This window comes from Podarcis gaigeae (genome assembly GCF_964106915.1).
Source record: "Podarcis gaigeae genome assembly, chromosome: 11".
Classification (NCBI taxonomy): Eukaryota; Metazoa; Chordata; class Lepidosauria; order Squamata; family Lacertidae; genus Podarcis; species Podarcis gaigeae.
This window is the reverse complement of record NC_139687.1, coordinates 49,065,534-49,085,208: the sequence shown is the minus strand read 5'-3', so window position 1 is coordinate 49,085,208 and position 19,675 is coordinate 49,065,534. Positions and strand designations below refer to the sequence as shown.

Below are 19,675 nucleotides of genomic sequence, written 5' to 3'. Positions count from 1 at the left end.
CACCCAGCAGCTGCATGTGGAGGAGCGGAGACGCGAACCCAGTTCCCCAGATTACGAGTCTACCGCTCTTAACCACTACACCACGCTGGCTCTCATTGATGGTAGCCTAGAATAGAATTAGGTTTTTTGCTGCTGCATCACACTGTTGACTCATGTTAAACCTTACCTGGAGATGCTGGGATTGAACCTGGGACCTTCTACAAGAAAGGTGGATACTCTGGCACTAAGCTGTTGTCCCACCCCTATATACTGCTACCAGGTTCAGAGGGAGCATCCCTCTGAATTACCAGTCACTGCAGAACAGCAGCAAGAGGGGGCAATTGGTTTGTGGCCCTTCCCATAGACATCTGGAAAACGGGATACTGGAAAAGATGTCCCTTTGGTCTGGTCCAGAATGGCTTGTAACCCCACCCGCCTTGTCTCTCATACATGCATATAGGTATAGAGGGGGAGTTGTTAGAGGGGGTCAAATGGCTATTAAATGCAGAACAAGCACAATCTGTGACAATGCAAAGCCTGAGATAAACAGACAACTTGAGATAATTCACAACTGTATTCAGCGATAAAACAATCACCCTAGCAGTCTTACTGTCCTATTTAGGGCATGTACAAGGCAAAGAACCCAAACACTCAGGTCTCCCATCTGTTTTTGGACTACAACTCCCATCCTCCCTTGCTAGCAGGACCAATGATCAGGGATGAGGGGAACTGCAGTCCAAAAACAGCTGGAGACCCAAGTTTGGGAAACACTGCACTAGAAGATGATTGTTTATTTAAAGTAATTCGTGCAATAATTAAAATAAGGCTGCCAAACCCCCCACCCTGGGAGCTGGAGGCAGTCTGTAGGAAGGAATTGCAGCTTATGGCGCATATGCACGTCCCATTTTGTCTCCGATTAGCAGGTTTCTGTCTTGTTCACAAAAGCCTGCCATCCCTGTTTGCCCAGAGGCACCAGCAGGCGAAAAGAGCTACATACACAACAGGAGCAGCCTCTCACATTTAAGTTCCATTTGCTGTCAGAAGCATTGTCTGTCTCCAACTTCAGAAAAGCCCAGCCAGACAGACTTTTAATCCAAGCCTTTAGCCTTGTGATAAGGAGGCTGGTCTCCACCAGTGATTTCACTCTTCTTCCATTATTGAGTAGGCAAAGAAGGGAGGCGTGTTTGTATTTGGGGAGGTGGGAGTGGCTGGGGGATAGTCTGTTAGACGTGCACCACCGCAGGCAGGTAGCACAAAAAGTCAGACTGTTGAGAGCCGTTTAATCCTTAGACAGGAAGATAAAAAGTTGGCTTAGACAGTATGATACTGTGCAGACTTCAGACTGGAAGGTTTAGCTCCGTCTGTTCTTTATAAAGAATCTGCGAGGGAGATACTCCAGAAAAAAGGGGAAAAGCCACAAGTGACAAGGAACAGAATGACTTTCTTACTTAAAAATCCTTACAACAAAGGGAACAGCACAAACAAGGGATTCCTTCGCATCTCTTGACTTCTTGCTTCCATCTGATTTACAATTAAGACCAGTATGCTATTCTGGAAAGAAATTAAAGGGGTCTAGAATTTGGCAGGAGTCCAGGATGAGTAAAAGAGCGCCTGTCCTGTTTGGGATCTGAAACACTGAACCCCTTAAAGTTAGAGCCACGTGAACATGCTCAGAAGAGTGAAGATGCAGAGACCACAGATGCTTTAAGGAAACAATGGCCAAGGCAATTCCAAATTCAAAACAGCAACGCTCACTTTTGATGTTTTGGTGCACAAATCGAACAGAGAATGCTGGTTTTCTTAAAAGTAGGTGACAACTCACGATCTCCAGGACAAGCCTATTGTTTGTTACTACTGGCCAAACCTGCCAGTCAGGACTGGTCATATCTTCCTTTTGGAAGGGAAATTGCTGGCTCAGAACAGCCAGGAAATACCTGGGTAGTCCTTGGGTGCTATGAAAGGGAAAAACCATCAGGGTAGGAGACACTCTCCAACCACTATGGATGATGATTTAGAAGAGCCTCCTGCAACCAGGTGCCCTCCAGATCTTGCTGGCCTAGAATTCCCATCAGCCCCAGCCAAACATGTCAAGGATTGTGGGAGTTGGATTTGGCTCCCGTCTGTCTCAAGAGACAATGGAGTGTGCCTCCGGAGATGAAGTGAAACAGCTGCATTAGAAGCACCAAAGGGACCTTCCACAGTGCACAAAGTGTGTGTCCTGGGCTCCCCAGACAACAACTCCCTCCTCCTCAGCCTCTTTGATGTGGTCCAAAGAAAGCAGAGCTATACATCAGGCACCATCTTGTCTGCAGGAGTTGCTGAAAGGAGACGCCATCTTAGGGACTCCAATCTTTTCCTTGGTACGTATACAAACAGAACCTCCAGCATCTTCTAAACGCAAGAGCTTAAGTAACATGCAAAACACTCCTCAGCATCATCTTATGTTCCAAACAATGCTACAGTCCTACTGCTCTATTTCCAGCCTATAGATACATGCAATGTGATGAATCAGCAAGATTTCAGCTCCACACCACTCTCTCCAGCATAAGGTCAATATGACTTCTTCCCCAATTTGAGATTATTAATTATTTTGGACAGATCCCTAAAATGCTGAAGTAGTTACTTTGGCCTGCTGTGTACTAGAGTATTCCATCTGCCTTCATGCTGAGAGAGCTGAAAATTAGCCTAATCACATTTCACATGGATGTTCTTATTAGTCATCTGAAGTAGACTTCGTAAAACATGAAGAAAGTATTACCTAAAAGCGGTGGGATAGCATTATGCTGTTGAATATTCTAACTACTCAGAGTAATAAGACCTCCTGGTCAAGATCACATGAAGCATTGTGTTAGGCAAAGTATTCTCTTAACCTGATAACATAGATATCTTTTCCATATAATAAAAATGTAAGAGTGGCATCACACATTCCTTCCTCACCACCCCCTGCATTGAAGGATCTGTAGCGCTTCATCACAGTTCTGGATTTCCATGAAGTCCAGGTAGGGGAGCATGAGAAGGGGGAGACACAGAGGGAAAAGTTGGTGCTTAAATCAATGGGAGAGTTCAGTCACACAATGTATTTCACTTCTGGTACCATGTGTTGTTTTCAGTATGAAGTTCCAGATTCGAAGAAGTCATTGAAAACAGCTATTTTATTAACAAGCTAACATCCATATACATACAACATTCACCAGCCGCACTTAACCTTATTAGAGAACACACTATAGAGATCAAAACCACCACAAGAACCCTTCACTGTCCCTCCCCTCCCCTTCAGTCTCATTATCAGTTCAGACTTTGGAAGACTGAAGCAGAGCACAGAGTCAGACCTGCATGAAGCTAAATGAAGAGACTAACATAAAGCACAATTTGCGATTGTTACCTTGCTAAAGAAGTGATTTACTGTTGTTTAGTCTCTTCATTTAGCAGAAAATCACTTCTTTAGCAAGGCATCAATTGCAAATTGCGCATTATGTTAATTTCTGAACCTCATCTCCTTTAACTAGGCATCAGAACTGCTAAACCCAGGTCACAAATGTGCAGAAACTCCTCTGCACAGAGGGTTGCTATGTCATTAATAATGCATCTTGCAAGCTTTCTGCCTAAGTTTCCCCACCAAGTTCAAGGTTCTGTGTCAAGATCACTCTCTGGAAAGCAGAAACAAGTGACACCACAAGCTTCCTCTGTCCCATTTAACTTGAAAGCTCTGCTTTACAGCACGGGAAAAGTAACATTCTTCAATGACAAAGCAATCATCTTCGTTAGCACGCAAGTGCAACCACAACACACGCACACACACTGCAAACCATTTCTACTCAGCACCATCATGGGTAACCAACATGATGTCCTCCTGTAGGACTACAACTCCCATCAGCCCTGACCACTAGCCATGCTGTGCTGCATGCAGAAGATCCAAGGTTCAATACCCCTCAACCCCTGGCTGAAGCTCAGTCAGAACAGTCTGCTGCTGCAAATCAGAGCAGACAATACCAACCTGAATGGGTGGGTGGGTGGGTGAACCATAGTATGACCTTTTTATGTTTGGACAGGAGAGAGACATATGCAGAACAAGTACCATGAGAGAGACAGCATTTGTCAATGCATGTGAAGCACAGTGATTCTCTGTCACGGTACATATATGAATAGTTTAGAACTGAACGTTTACATTTCCTAAGAACACAAGACCAAAGACCCATCTAGTCCAGAATCCCATTCTCACAGCGGATGACAAGATGTCTATTGAGAAGCCTGTAAACGGGACCTGAGTGCAATAGTCACTGTGATTTGCACCCAACACTCAATTCCTCTGAAGGTGTCAGCTACCTAAATAAACTATCTGATCCTTGTAGACTATGCACTAACACACACAGTTGACTTGTTATGTGATTCTGTATGACTATTTCCTACAAGATTGAACTCTTGGGAGGGAAGGACTGGGAGCCCACCTTACCATTCCAGAAAGTTCCACTCAACACTCTAGGACCTGCGTTCAAATAAATGTGTTTTTAGGACTGCAATGCCAATTGTCAAATTCAGTACAATGGTACCTCGGGTTACACACACTTCAGGTTACATACACTTCAGGTTACAGACGCTTCAGATTACAGACTCCGCTAACCCAGAAATATTACCTTGGGTTAAGAACTTTGCTTCAGGATGAGAACAGAAATCGTGCTCCCATTAGCTAAAGTAGTGCTTCAGGTTAAGAACAGTTTCAGGTTAAGAACGGACCTCCGGAACGAATTAAGTTCTTAACCCAAGGTACCACTGTACCAAGAAACACAGTTAAGAAGGTATTTTTAACAGCAGCTTTCTCAGCTGGCTATGAGAATACGTGACATGGCAAAAACACAGGGCCTTTTAAGACTCAAAGCTGCTTTCAGGCTGAGTTTGTGCTGTAGGGCACCAGAACGGAAAAGGATTGCATCTTCATCCATCCGTGAAGAAGCGAAATACAGACACAAACACACATAACACACAAATCAATGGAGGCCCCAACTATGATCAAATACAACCAGACATCCTCCATATGTGAAATCTCTTTAAGTATTAGGTCATGAAGCAAACCCATGAATGTGGTCAACGGTTATTAAATAACTATGCAAATGTACTAGGAGGGTGAGTTGCAAGGGAGGCACACTGGAGTGGAGGAACGCCTAGTAAGTCGTATCTTCGGTTTGTCACTGTGAATGACTAGTAAGAGTTTACTTTAGTTCTCCACATGCCGTTACAATTAAGCACAGGGCTACAGGACAGCCGACACCACAGGCCTATGAAAAGGCTCCAACTGCATGAACCAGGTTGCAGGATTCCTACTGCATCAAATGCAAATTATCCACTTTCCTTTAACTTTGTTTTTTGCCTCATGATTGAGCTTTTCCATTTCAGACTGCAGGTGATAGTTGGGGTTTACAATCTCTGAAGATTTCTCCAGATTTACTCGTTTTCTAACTCTTCCCTATAGGTATAAAACTATCACATCAAGGCAAGACCCAGCCTGGAAGAATTCTCCCCAGTGGCAATTCTCAACACGTAGGAAAATATTTACACGAATCAGTGTTTTTTAAACACGCAAAAAAAGATCCTCATCAGCAGAAGAACAAGCTCAACATGACCACTGTGCTGAACTTGTATGTCAGCCCACTAACATCTAAGTATTTGCACTCCCAGTTTCAGCTGGCGGGTGCAATAAGAAGACTCTAACGAGGGAAATGTTGCTTTCCAGGTTTTGCATTACCAAGTCTCTTCTAGCTACCACAGACAGCAAAAGCAAAAGGGCTCGGGGGCAAGGGAAGAACTCGGCTTTAAAGAAGTGGAGCCAAAGCCATCTCTCAAGTCTTGTTGAACAAACACATGGTTCACAGGCTTGAATTGGGGACCTTGTGCTTCCCATATGGGTAGAAATGTTTTGCTTTTAAGCAGCCATCCAAGCTTAAAAGACTCAGGGGACATCTTGTGAACATGGCCTAGAAACCGTTTTGAGAAAGTGCATTTAACATTTTTCATAGGCTTTCAGACCCTCCAAGTGCCCCTATTTTCTAGGGACAGTCCTGGATTTACAGAAGCCATCCTGGTTTCTGATCCCAGAACATCCCACTTCTCTTTTGGACGTCCCTATTTTCATTGGAGAAATGTTGGAGGATATGGAGTTATGCGAACCCCAGGTCAAGGAGCTTTGTGTTATGTACTGAAGTTCTCACCCTGGGCCAGCAGGGGGATACTGTAGATAGTTCAGGTCCACATATGCAAATAAGGGATCGAAAGTGACGTTCAGTGATTGCATAGTTTAAGAAAATGGTTACTGTTGCGTTCTAGTGGAGCCTATATAAGGAGGCTGGCTGAACCCTTCAGTTCAGTTCTGTTCTGGCCTGTGAATAAACAAGAGCTGTTTGAACAATCGCTGTGTCGTTTGATATGTTCACCCACAACTTAACACTTTGGGCCTACCCTGCAGGTAGGGCTGTGAACGTTGCCAGTATGAAACCCTGGGTAGCTGCTGCCAGTCAGCGCAGGCAATTCTGAGCTAGATGGAGCACCAGTCTGATTCTGTATAACAGAGCTGCTTATGTTCCTTTATAAGATTGCCTACTATCATTCCCTTTTCACACAAAGATCCACAGGTAAACAATGCTTATGAATGGAAGCCAAGCCATTCAATGGTTCCTTTTAGGTAGACACAGAGACTTGCAAGGCCTGAACTTCATACGTCAAATTCAAAATGCACACAATCTTTCTGCAATGCACTGAATTGGATTTCTAGGTTTCAAGGTCAGCTTTCCTTGAATGTGGTGCCTTTTATTAGTTTTGTTTGCTCTTTTTTCCTCTTAAGCTTACAGCACCGCATAGCAAGCCCTGTCGAGTGATGTACCTTAATGACACACTGAACTACATTTTACCCATGAAAAAAGCTGCCAGATGTTTCATGCTGTCCGATTTTATTAGGTCGCTGCACAAAGAAGAGTCAAAGGTAATTCCTTTTAAAAACAAAAACACAACCACTAACCCATTTTCAGTTTGGTAACATTTTTCCAACCCAGATTTCTAGTGCAATGCAGTAGATCTGACAATATTGATTGCAATTAAAAATAACAATAAAGCCAGGAGGAATTAAAGACAAGCTTTCGAGATCAGAAATTTTTGCTCGGTGATATTTACGACAGCATCAGAAATCTTTTCTCAGCGTGGGTAACCAGGAACTAAGGGACTGGTGTTAAAAAAAAAGAACCATGCTTGGATTCACCCTCCCCTATACAGTGGTACCTCAGGTTACATACGCTTCAGGTTACATACGCTTCAGGTTACAGACTCCGCTAACCCAGAAATATTACCTCAGGTTAAGAACTTTGCTTCAAGATGAGAACAGAAATCGTGCTCCGGCGGCGGGGCGGCAGCAGCAGGAGGCCCCATTAGCTAAAGTGGTGCTTCAGGTTAAGAACAGTTTCAGGTTAAGAACAGACCTCCAGAATGAATTAAGTTCTTAACCCGAGGTACCACTGTAATCTCATGTGCCATAAATGATGGAATTCCATGTGGAATCTGTTATTTGGATTCTCAACAATCTCAGCATTCATTTACAAACAAAAGGTGTGGGGATGAAGCAGGTTTTGGGCTTGATGTCTACAGAGAAAACTATTCAGACTCAAAAGTTCAGAGGAGTAGAACATTTCTGCCATGCATTCTGATTTATTATCATAACTCCTAATCATGAGCCCCCCCCCCCCCCAGCCTGCATAGTCTTCCCATCTCTCCCATGGAGGAGCAGGAAGGGAATCTCAGCTAACACACTGGGGAGGGAATCTCAATTCACACTGGGCTGCTTTTATTATAAGGAAGAAAATGTACACGCATATCATTGGCTTGCAGGGGTTTTTTTCACACCTACAATTTGTAGGTGTGAAAAAATATAAACTGCTCTGGAATCTGCTTCAGTCACTTTCTTCCCTATCCGAGTTTCAAGCCTACTTTGCCTTTCTCCCAAAACAGCATGCAACAATTTGTAAAACAAATTATTTCTGCATCAATATTTACAACAGAGGGGAAAACCATACCTGTACAAGACTGCAGACTCTAGATAAGAGCAACAACCAACAGCACAAATTAGCAGCCAACAATGAATACTTTCTTAAAGCAGCACTTCAGTGGGTTCAAGAAATGCTGTCCTTGACAATAATAAATTCTCTAATTACCCAAATAAAAGCTGCACAATTTGGGTCATCCTGTCATTCTTCTTGTTTCTAGAGATTTGTGGCTTTGGGAGTTCTTGAGCAATGTGCAGTTCCACAAAAGCCAATAGGTCCATCTATGACTAACTGTGAGTTAATGAAAAGGCGGCTTGGGTGCATAGTAGACAGGGCTGCTGCACCAGGCAAAGCCAATAGGGTGCCGTCCAAATGGGGTTGGACTCCAACTCCCAACAGCCCCAGCCCCCATGGCCAATGATCAGGGATGATGGGAGCTGTGGTTCAGGAGTAGGTCAGAGTCTGCCACTGAAGTAGAACTGCCAACACTCAACCATTCACAAGAGATTACAGTGGTACCTTGGTTCTCAAACGCCTAGGTACTCAAGAACAACTTGGAACCCAAACACTGCAAACGTAATAGTAAGTGTTCCTTTTGCGAACTTTTTTTGGAAGTTGAATGTGCTCCGTTTTGAGTGTTACGCTTCCAATTTGAGTGCAACACTTCCGTTTTGAGTGTTACGCTGAGGTCAGTCTGTTTTTGCTATTTATTATGAGTTTTTGTGGCTCTTTTTTGTTTTTGTTTTTTTGTGACTGTGTGGAACCCAGTTCAGCTACTGATTGATTGATTGTCTGACTGCAGTACATTGTTTACTGCTTTCATTTTATAGATCAGTGGTCTCATTAAATAGTAAAACTCATGTTAAATTGCTGTTTTAGGGGTTGTTTTTACAAGTCTGGAACAGATTAATCCATTTTGCATTACTTTCTATGGGAAAGCACACCTTGGTTTTGGAACGCTTTGGTTTTGGAACCGACTTCCGGGACGGACTAAGTTTGAGGACCAAGGTACCACTGTACAAGCAACTAAGTAGATTCTATGCACTCTTCCAGACTCTAATCAGGGGAAGAATCATAGAATTGTAAAGCTGGGAGGGACCACAAGGGTCATCTAACCCCTGCAGCACAAGAATCTTTTGCCCAAAGTGGGGCTCGAAACTACAACCAAGAGTTTAAGAGTCTCCTTTTAAGAATTATTGGGACAGAAGTTCCAAACAAGATGATTAGGCTGTTTATTATTCTAACAACAGCAGCTAGGATCCTCTATGCACAAAAATGGAAGGAAGAAGTGCTCACCAAAAAAGAATGCATAAGTAAAAGGATGGACTATGCAGAATTGGCAAAGTTAACAGATAAAATAAGAGAACCTAATGGTAACTGTTTTATGGAAGAATTTTTTCCGACTACTTAAAGAACTATTATAGTATGATGAATTCATAAACAGGATTTGAACTATGAGCAACAGAAGGAATTAGAGTTTATTGTATTGTTGTTAGGGTGTAAGAGAGAGAAAATAAGGTGCAGCAAAGAAGGAGAAATAAAAAACGCCATGGAAAATGGAGTGGGAAGTCGACAAAAGAGAAGAAAAATCTGTTACGTATTGGAGGGTATATCTGAAACTTTTGAAAACTTAATAAATTATAACTGAAAAAAGGAATCATTTAAAGAAGTTTCCATACCCTCATCCAGACTACATAATCAGGGAAGAGTGTCTGATCTGTCTCCCAAGATCACAGCACAGGCGTGAAGGCTTTCTCTGCTATTTCTACCTAGTATGGGATTAGCTCCCAAGCGAAGACCAGCTCTCCTCTAGGGAGGAAAGTAAGAGAGAGAAACAACTCTCTTACCCAAAGGGGAGAGACAATTGGACATGAGCCTGACATCAGAACTATCAACGTTCAGAAAGCATCGGGAGAGGACTTCAGTCTCTCAGGACACTCTGCTGCTGACCTCATTCTGTAACAAAAAGTTTCAAAGGGAGACTTGAGAGCAAAATTGCTGAACTGGAACTTATCCTCAAGTTTCATTCTATTCATTTAGTTCTTGATAGGATCTTCTCTCCCACTCCAGGTGTCAAATTAGCATAGCAAAGGCGGGAAGATTGCATTATCTAAAATTCCTTGTATGTGTTTTGCATGTAAGTGTCACAGCCCTACTTGCATTTCATGACCTTTGGTCTTCAGTGATTTGATTTTCTCTCCTCCCTGTGCCACACTCTGTATTTTTCAATAATGGGAGATAAAGGCTAGATAGAGATATTTCTCTGCCAACTAACAATACCAGTTCATATATTTGATAAAGAGACTCATTGCCTCAATACACCTGCTAGCATTTAAAAAGCCACACAGCATCCATTCCAAACTCCATAAATTATTATTACTGTATTATTACTATTACTATTATTATTACTATTATTACAGGGAACCAGGAAGAGGACCTTCTCGGTAGTGGCACCTGCCCCTTGGAATGCCCTCCAGTCAGATGTCAAAGAGATGACTAATTATACATCTTCCATAGGCATCTGAAGGCAGCCATGTTTCAGGAAGCTTTTACTGTCTGATGTGTCTAGTGCTCTTTTATACAGTATTTTGTTGGAAGCTGCCCAGAGTGGCTGGAGCAACTCAGTCATATAAACAAATTATTATTATTATTATTATTATTATTATTATTATTATTATTATTATTTAAAGCACATGGCTTTCCCCAAAGAATCCTGGTAGTTTGTTAAGGAGGAAGGGAACTGAAGCTCTATGAGGAGCAAACCAGAGTCCCCTGGACTCTTTGGGGGAAGTCCTGAGTTTGAAATGTATGATGTGCCCAAATTGTCACTTTCCCAAGATCCCACACTTTGACCCATCCTCAACCACCACCTCCACAGAGCCTCCTCTTGTAGTGATACCTTTAGGAGCAACTGTGGAACTGATGTTGATTGACTGCATCAATATTACGGTACTTTAGAATTCGAATACAGAACTGAGAAGCCCAGTCTGTAAAACACGTCCTGTTAAAGGCCTGGGTGGTGAACAAAAAGTTATTCAGCCGGTGCAGAAAAGACCATGGGTTGTAGCCAGTGCTGATTCTGCTCATGAGAAGACCCATCAAAATAATTAGGCATGGCTAAGTTACATGTTTCCATTTCAGCGGGTCTATTCTGAGTAAAATTTCACTGGCTAGGACTCCATGAAGGCATTGCCAGGTGAGCCATTCTGGGAGGGCTATACAGTGGTTCCTCGGGTTAAGAACTTAATTCGTTCTGGAGGTCTGTTCTTAACCTGAAGCACCACTTTAGGTAATGGGGCCTCCTGCTGCCACTGTGCCACAGGAGCATGATTTCTGTTCTCATCCTGAAGCAAAGTTCTTAAGCTGAGGTACTATTTCTGGGTTAGCAGAGTCTGTAACCTGAAGCGTATGTAACCTGAGGTACCACTTATACTCTGACAGTATTCTACGCTTTTCATAAACCCCCTCCTCAGCTGTTGGGAAATTAGCCTACAGAACTTTTTAATAGAATCACAGAATTGTAGTGTTGGGAAGGGACCCCCAGAGTCATCTAGTCCAACCCCTTACTGTACAGTGCATGAATCTCGAAGAAAGCATCCATTTTAAACCAAGAAACCAATTTAAAATACTGTAGAATAAAAGCAATGGCTAGCTTGGCGCGGGGCTGTTTCAGAAACAAAATAATCCACGGAAATTAAAAGAACCTATGCAAATGAACCCAGAGCAAGGATCTCTACCTGGGAAAGGCTCGCTCCTCTAGGAGGCGCTCCGCCGCTGTGTCCCGCCCAGGGAACGGAACCGCTTCCTCACGTGCAAACGAGCCAGCAACTTTTCCAAAGCCTAGCCGGCTCTGAGCAAAGAGGCGGCCGCTCGGCTTCTCGCAGAGAAAGGCAGCTCTTCCTGCACCCCACCCACCCATTCCTTTGCGGTCCGGCTCTCTTGACAAACCTCAGCAGCTGAAGTTCTCCGCTGGGCGACCTCGTGGTTTTCCTCGGCTGGGCGGGGAGCCGAAGGGACGGGCCCTGGACCGGGAGGCGCCCAGCCCTCCAGAACTTTTAACCAGCCTGGACTGGGGCATCTTCCCTTCCCAACACCTTCTGCTTGCTCAACGTCTAACCCAGAGCCTCCCTAACTTTTGGGGGCCACCAACCCCCCTCCCTCCCGCTCCACGGCTCCATACCCACCTCCCCAGTGCCTGCTACCCTACCCTAACACAAACCATTATTCAGAACAGTGGTTTGCACGACCCACTAAGGAAGGTGATGACACAACCGAATTCTAAACAGTAGCAAGACATTGCACATTTATTCAAAATCCAGTTAAATCTTTTTGGTTTAATTCATTCAACAAAACTGGTGGGCCGGTGAGAGCAGCTTTTCAACGTCATTTGCACCTCCGGCGATACCCGGCCGCCCCCTTGTCTCTTATTAGCGCCTCCCACCCCCCAGGTTATCCCACCCGCCCCCAGGGTGAGCTCACAAGCTTCCTTGCAATTTTAGGGCAGTGGATTGGTCTAATTAAAGTATTATTGCCCAGCTGTGGGGGTTTTTTGGGGGGGTGGGGGGTGGGGAGTTCCTTACGGGCCAAGACGGGTTCCTTTGCTCTTCACGTTTCTCCAGCTCGTCCTGAGGAAGAAAACCACATGCATACAAGCGGAGCGGAGCCCAAACCTGCAAGTCCTATAAATCGCCTTGATTTGGGAAACACGTCTGAAATCAGAGCTGGGCTTCTCTGCCTTCCCGCAAGAGAGGGATGCCTGGGACAGTCTTCGAAAGACTCAGGGTGTTGACCTGGATTTCAGCGGAGAACAACTCGAGGAGTATTCTGTCTAAATAATAATGATTGCGAGGGCAGACTTAGTTCAGCCTCCGCTCCAACAGTGGGAAAAGATGACTTAGGCACAACTTTCCCCCCACGCTCACACATGTAGGCACGGAACACGCCCCTCTTCAGAAAGCAGAGGGGCAAAACCCAAACAGGGGGGCGGAGTGCGGAGAGATGGAGGACTCGCTTTCCAGCTTGCATTCACTGTGAGGGTCGATCGTGAGGGTCTCTGCCCCCCCCCCGCCGCCATCCGTCCCGGGGGTTGGCTTCTCCTGAGCCCCCCAGGCAGAGCCGCCTCGACACCCTCCAGAACCCCACAAGCGTTTTCACAGCCCCCCATTCTCCCCCGTCCCTAGAAGCCCCAGCCCTGTCCGCCCCGCTCTCCGCAAGCCACCCTCTCACCTGCCGCTGCTGCCGGTGGTCCAGAGGCAGCCTGTGATTCTCGCAGTTCAAAGCAGGGAGGAGAAAGGCGGGTTTTTCTGGGTTTTAGTTTTTGTTTTTTTTAGCAAAAATCCGAGTCCTCCCGCTAGTGTTGTTCTCAATTTAGCTGCACCGCTTGCAACCATTGGGGGAAGAACCGTGGAAACCGCCCGCCTCCCTTCTCTGCGATAGGCTGGGAGGAGAAGCTCCGATTCGTAGCTCCAAGAGCCCCCCACTGCCTCGCCGCGCTTTGCTTTTTTGGTAAGGGAGCGAGGAAACCCCGCTCTTCCCTTCTCTCCCGTTTGCATCCAGCGTTCATTCAAAGATGAGGAGCGCCCCGCCCGTTCATTTGCATGGGGCGGGGCCCTTCTAAGGCGGAGGAGGCCGAGGAGTCCCCATTGGCTGGGGGCATTCCTCTCCGAGTGACGCGTCAGGGCCGGTGTTCCCCCGCTGCCGCCGCGCTCTGTACCCACTGAATGAATATATGAATGAATGATGAGTGGCTGCATCACACTTATTCTGAAAGTCTCCTCCGAGGCTGCAAAGAGGAGAAGGCGACAGAGATTTCCTCACTCTCCCTTGTTGCTGGGAAGTTGCTGAGCAGGGAGTGTGGACTGTGAGACTCCCTCTCCGGGAGGCCACGTCTGTTTTCCCCGACGTGACAGCTGCTTCACCAACAAGGCAAAGCGCCAAGAAACTGTGAAGAGAGACGTGGACTTTTCTCTCTCATTTTTCCCCTCCTTAAAAAATAAAAATGAAATTGCAACATGCAAGCACAGCGGGATCAAGCTGTGAACAGCTTAGGGCTTTAATTCCATCACTTAGTATGCAGGGAATAATTGATGGCACTCACCTCGTTTGAAGGATGACATTGTCACACAGGTATTATTAAATCCGCAGCACATCCCTGCGGGAACTGCAGGCACTCGGAGGCGATGGGAGGCTCCATTTCCCCTGCCTGGGCCTCTGCCAGGCCTGCTCTCGAGGGCGGCTGGGTCACCCCCTCCTCTCCGCTAGGCTGGCTGCCAAAAATACTTCTGGGTGTGCGCTGTGAGGGTTTGGTATTGATTGGAAACAGGAAGGCTCAGACTTTGTCATTGCCAGCCTGGCTTAATTAACTCAACAGGCTGAGCCTCCCTGATCCGGATCAGCCACTATGCCAAGGGTGTAAGGGTCAGAGGGCATCTCCTTGCATGGGCAATGGGTGGCATCCCTGCTTCTCCCCCCACCCCACTTTGAAGTTTTCTCTTAGGGCCAGCCTTGACATCAGAGCAAAATGAAGTAGCTGCTTCGGCAGCAGGTTCTATATAGGGCACAGTTTTCTTGCCTCCCATTTCTATCTCTCCGAGTCATTTCTTTAAAACATACCAGCGTGGTCCAGAGCAGAATCCGTCCATCAATCCGTACAGCTTTTCACTTCGGGTTCGATAACATCTGAGGCTTGCCATAGTCATGTTCAGAGCCTCCAAGGGGGTTGTGCCATTCTCTGAGCAGTTTCTCAGCAGCACAAAGATGCTTATGAGTTGTCTGGAAGCTGCTGGCGGTCAGAAACGTACCAGAGAGGAAGCCTCCGAGATCACAGGCTGGAGGGGGCAGGTGAGACAGTGAACAGCCCAAACCCAAATGCTGGTAGCATTTCAAGTGCTTTGAAGTTACTTAATCTTAATTGGTTTTAAATAATACTTCTATTTTAGTTGGGGGGGTGTAAAATAAAATTTCTCCAATTTTAAATAAATTTGGGGGGGGGGTGTACCTGGTGCTTCTCTTTTATACCAATATTTTGAATGTTTTGGCTGGCTCCAGGAAGCCAAGAGCATGCTCACTTTTAACTGAGCAATTTGTGCTGAATGCTGCCTCCATACTTTTTATTATATCACCACAATTTTAAAAGGGTTAGATAGTTCCATTTTTTTCCAAGGCTGACTTAAAAACTAAATATATTTACATCCCCCCCCCAATGACCTTGCAAGAACCACCATACAATTTATTTATTTTTTGGAGGAGAGAGAACTGGCGTCTGAATGGTGCAGCAAAACTTTTTAAAATGTTGGCCTTGGTGTTTGTGCCAGCTTCCAGCAACATTATGTCTTAGGTCTGCACTGCTTCCCCCCTTCAATTAATGCTAAAAAGCTTAATAAAACATTTTGGACCATGGGCACCAAACAACCTTAAATATAGCCTTAGAACCATACTTCAAAGAATCTTATTTGGGTTCTTCTCAAGTCTCTCTTCTCAATGCTATAATGTGAGGGTTGTGGTCCTTTTAATCCTTGGTGTTAATCCAAAGATAAGTTACCTGCAATAAGATGTTTTCAATTACTAGTATGATGATCCCTGTAGATGATGGCAATGTACATCCACTGAGCAAGAACTGGGATCAGAATCCATGGTTCCCAACCCAGCCTTGCAGGCATCTGGCCTAGAAAATCCAGCCTAGCAAGGCGATCCATGTAGGTTTATATTTTCTTATCACTTTCAAACAACTTCAGGCGAATTTACTTTGCTGTTTTAAAAACTGGTATGAGTTAGTGGTGCTGAATTTAAAAAGAATGAAACTCCCATTGTGCAGAATTTGGAAGACTGGAAACACACAGGTAACTAGCTACAGCAGGACAGACGAAAGCACGGCAAAGGTGAAATCTAATAATATGTTTCTAGGCTTACGAAAGTTTTGGCACTGTTACAGGTGGGTGACTGTGGCACTTCAAAGCACATTTCCATTTCCAAAGGAAGCAGAAGCTAGACATTTAGAAAGAATTGTTCCTTTGGCTACATTTCTAATGGTGACAGCTATTACTGACTCTCTTGCTAGGTTTGTGAATAATAATAACCATCTACTGAATTTCTAATAATGTCTTGGCAGCAAATTATAGTTGCCTCATTATGGCAGTTTTGCCACTGGCATCAAGAGGAGCAAGATCTGGCTCTGTATTCCTGAATTCAACGCTGCAATAGTTTCGGCCTATTATCTACCTCCTCATTGAAAAGTTAGCAATTTTCATCTGAAAGTGTGAAGCCACTCTCTGCACAAAGAGAAAATTGATTCTCGCACACTGCGTTTAAGTAGTGGGCCTAATACAGTAGGAATGCTGAGACGAGGAAAGCAAAGCTTCATTCGGGTTATTTAGATATTGTGCCAAGCAAAGATATGTCTCTTTCTTCCTCTGCCTGCTAGTTCCTATTGAACAGGTGTTCCCACCTACTTCATTGGGCCTGCACTGAGCTACACAAAAAGACCGTAGTGAAAGATACCTGAAGCTACCAACCTGCAAGACGGGAGGCTGAAAGGGGACAGCCTAGAACATCTGGATTTGGCCAGCAAAGAGCGTTTTGAAGCTAGCTGGGAACCGTTGCTATCAGGGACTGATTGGATGCAGAGGAATGGTGGGAGAAACCAGCTGGGGAACCCCCAATAAAAGAAAGGAGAAAAGGGAAAAGACTGGGAGATGTCAGAAGCTGAAGTGGTGACAGCGTTTAGTGAGCTGTGAGCATCTGTAGCAGAGAGAAATCTAGAAGAAGAAGAAGAAGCAGGAGGAGAGGGAGACCAAGATGCAGAGATGAGTCAGGCTGGTAAAGAGGGACAGGTGAGGCCGCCTCCTGCTGCAACAAGCTCCCCTCTCCCCTGTCTGCCAGAATCAGAAGAGGTATTAAGTGGGCAGAGGAGAAATTAGTGTCATGCAGACACAGTCTCAGATTGCTTGGAAAAAACCCTGTAGAGGCACCTGAGGGAAGACTGTGCCCCCTAGTCTCTGCAAGTGCTTGATCGGAGCAAGAAGAGTTGCTGTGCTCATGAGGCCTGACACTCCTGTGTGGATCCTGTGTTCACAGTGGTACTTCAGGTTAAGTACTTAATTCGTTCCGGAGGTCCATACTTAACCTGAAACTGTTCTTAACCTGAAGCACCACTTTAGCTAATGGGGCCTCCTGCTGCTCCTGCGCCGCCAGAGCACGATTTCTGTTCTCATCCTGAAGCAAAGTTCTTAACCCGAGGTGATATTTCTGGGTTAGCGGAGTCTGTAACCTGAAGCGTATGTAACCTGAAGCGTATGCAACCCAAGGTACCACTGTACTAATAAAGAGTTCACTACACTTACTTTGTGTGGTTTACTGCTGGCTCACTCCTGTCAGTTGCTAAGAAGTTCCTGTATGGAAATAAACAAGTTTTATGTCACTACAGCAGATCAAGCCTTAAATGAAATGGTGCTCCAGGCAAGGAGCATCTTCAGCAGCCCCCCACCCCAATTGGTTCAGCTTCAAATACCTTACCTCTTTGCATTTGTAGCCCATTTCAAGGCAGATGTATGCATGACGTGCCCCAGCTGTGCGAGACAGTAAATGTGTGTGCAACCAACTAATCAGGGGCCCCCACAATCACTCACCGGTGCCCCATTTGTTGAGTGGGCACTGATACTGCAAATTCTTTCCCACTGATAAATAGCAAACTTGAACAAAACGCTGGACACATAGGGCTGTGTTGCTAGCTTTGCAAGTGGAAGTCGTTTTGCACAATTTATTTCAGCCGTCGAGTGGATGCTTGAACAGAGAACAGTGGGGGCTGATGGTATGGAAGGATCTGTAAGCAAGAAGCTTCTAGGCACAGAAACACTCACAAAGTACATTAAACATTTAGAAGAGAGCTGTGTAATTCAGACTTTTGGAATTACAGCAAGCAGGTCCTAGTCTTGTTGGTATATTCAGTAAAATCCAGTGATAAAGCTTGCCTCAGGGCTCGCCACACGTCCGCTTGTCCTTTGCGGAGAAAGCATGGGTCAAGCGGTTTCCCACTTGCACTGTGGTTTCTAGGCATCGGTCTGAGCAGTTTCGCCTTTGGCCTGCCGCTTCTTCCTGGAAAACACACTCTTTAGCACTAAATCGGAACAAACAGCCATCTGCGGAAAATCCGTTTGCTGTGATTCAGTGCAAAACTCTGGGTTTCCCTGGGTGAAAGTTACTGGACAAACAGAGTTGTGGGCAAGCCCTTAGACCCAGTTTACAGTGTAAACTCCCTGCACACAGAAAGCCAGCATGTCTAGGAGGCAGATTTGAGCTAGCCTTCTCCCTGGCATGCTTTTCCCCACTACATTCAGGATGGGAGAACATGAAAGCACGCAAGCTCCCATCTGCAACCTGAAGAGTTAGGGTGCATTCCAAGAAAAGCTTCACTGTGATTCTGCTAAATACTGTATGCAAACTAGGCCTAGGGACCAGACCACAGATCCTGCTTATGTTTGATGAGAGATTTAGGAGTCATGATCTCCTTTTCCTCCACAGTCAACACCTTCCCTTTTTCGCTGCAAGCTCGTTTCCTTCTCATGTAGGTCAACTGTATACCTCTACAAAACAAGGATTAAATTCCTCACCTATAGCAGGAAAAGCCACACCTATCCAGCCACACCTATCCAGCCGCGACATCTTTGCAGCAAATTATTTTTTAAGATTATTAGGGAGAGCAAGGCATACACCAGGAAAGCTATAGAGTTGCTGAAGTCATAAAACTTTTTTAAAAATAAAGGTCTGGAGATGAATGTTTGATGTGTGGGTTGCTGGATGAAGACACACTGCTGGCATGGATTTTAATGTATTGCTACTTGCAAAGTTAGCATCTTAGCTGAAAGAACTTGATTTGCTTGTTTTGCTTTGTTACTGGCAAAATGGAAAGCGTGAAAACACCCTGAGCTGTTGAACTGGTGTGAGAGGAGAAGCAGGTTTATAATTTGTTACTATTTTCAATGGATTGATCTCCTTGGGAGAATGACACAGCCAAGGACATCGTTTTTCATTCCTGGATCAGAGCTGGATCAGAGCTAGGACTTTCAAGTGTTCTCCAGTGATCCTGACATTGCCACATGTAAACAAAATCATTGGCAAAGTGTTTGAATGTTTATTTAGATATATTTAATTCACACTTGTTCTGGAACATTCACTATGTGCATTACAATTTGCATTGAATTGCAGTGAAAAATTCACACACCCATCCATAGTATATAAGGAAAACGTACAATACAGAATTTCAGAATTCCACCCACAAGCTCAGTATAGATGTCCATCATCATAGAAGCCACTTGGACAAATGGAATTCCTTCCAAGATCAATGTACACGTCTGAATTACCTGCTCAGTAGAGTCATCACTGAATCTACAGAATTTGCATTGTATAGGCAAGATTAAGATAAAGGTAAAGGGACCCCTGACTATTAGGTCCAGTCGTGGCCGACTCTGGGGTTGCGGCGCTCATCTTGCTTTATTGGCTGAGGAAGCCAGCGTACAGCTTCCGGGTCATGTGGCCAGCATGACTAAGCCGCTTCTGGCGAACCAGAGCAGCGCACGGAAATGCCGTTTACCTTCCCGCTTTTGAACTGCTAGGTTGGCAGGAGCTAGGACCGAACAACGGGAGCTCACCCCGTCACGGGAATTCGAACCGCCGACCTTCTGATC

General features: G+C 45.1%; 1 protein-coding gene across 2 annotated transcripts in view; it reads right to left on the bottom strand.

Moving 5' to 3' along the window:
• The window catches only part of PDZD2 (PDZ domain containing 2), a 230,729-nt gene extending 217,167 nt beyond the window's left edge, over positions 1-13,562 (bottom strand). For both annotated transcript variants that reach the window (XM_083702529.1, XM_083702530.1), the window contains exon 1: positions 13,224-13,562. The gene's annotated coding sequence lies outside the window, so the exon portion shown is untranslated. The remainder of the gene's footprint in view (positions 1-13,223) is intronic.
• Positions 13,563-19,675: the final 6,113 nt, after the last annotated feature.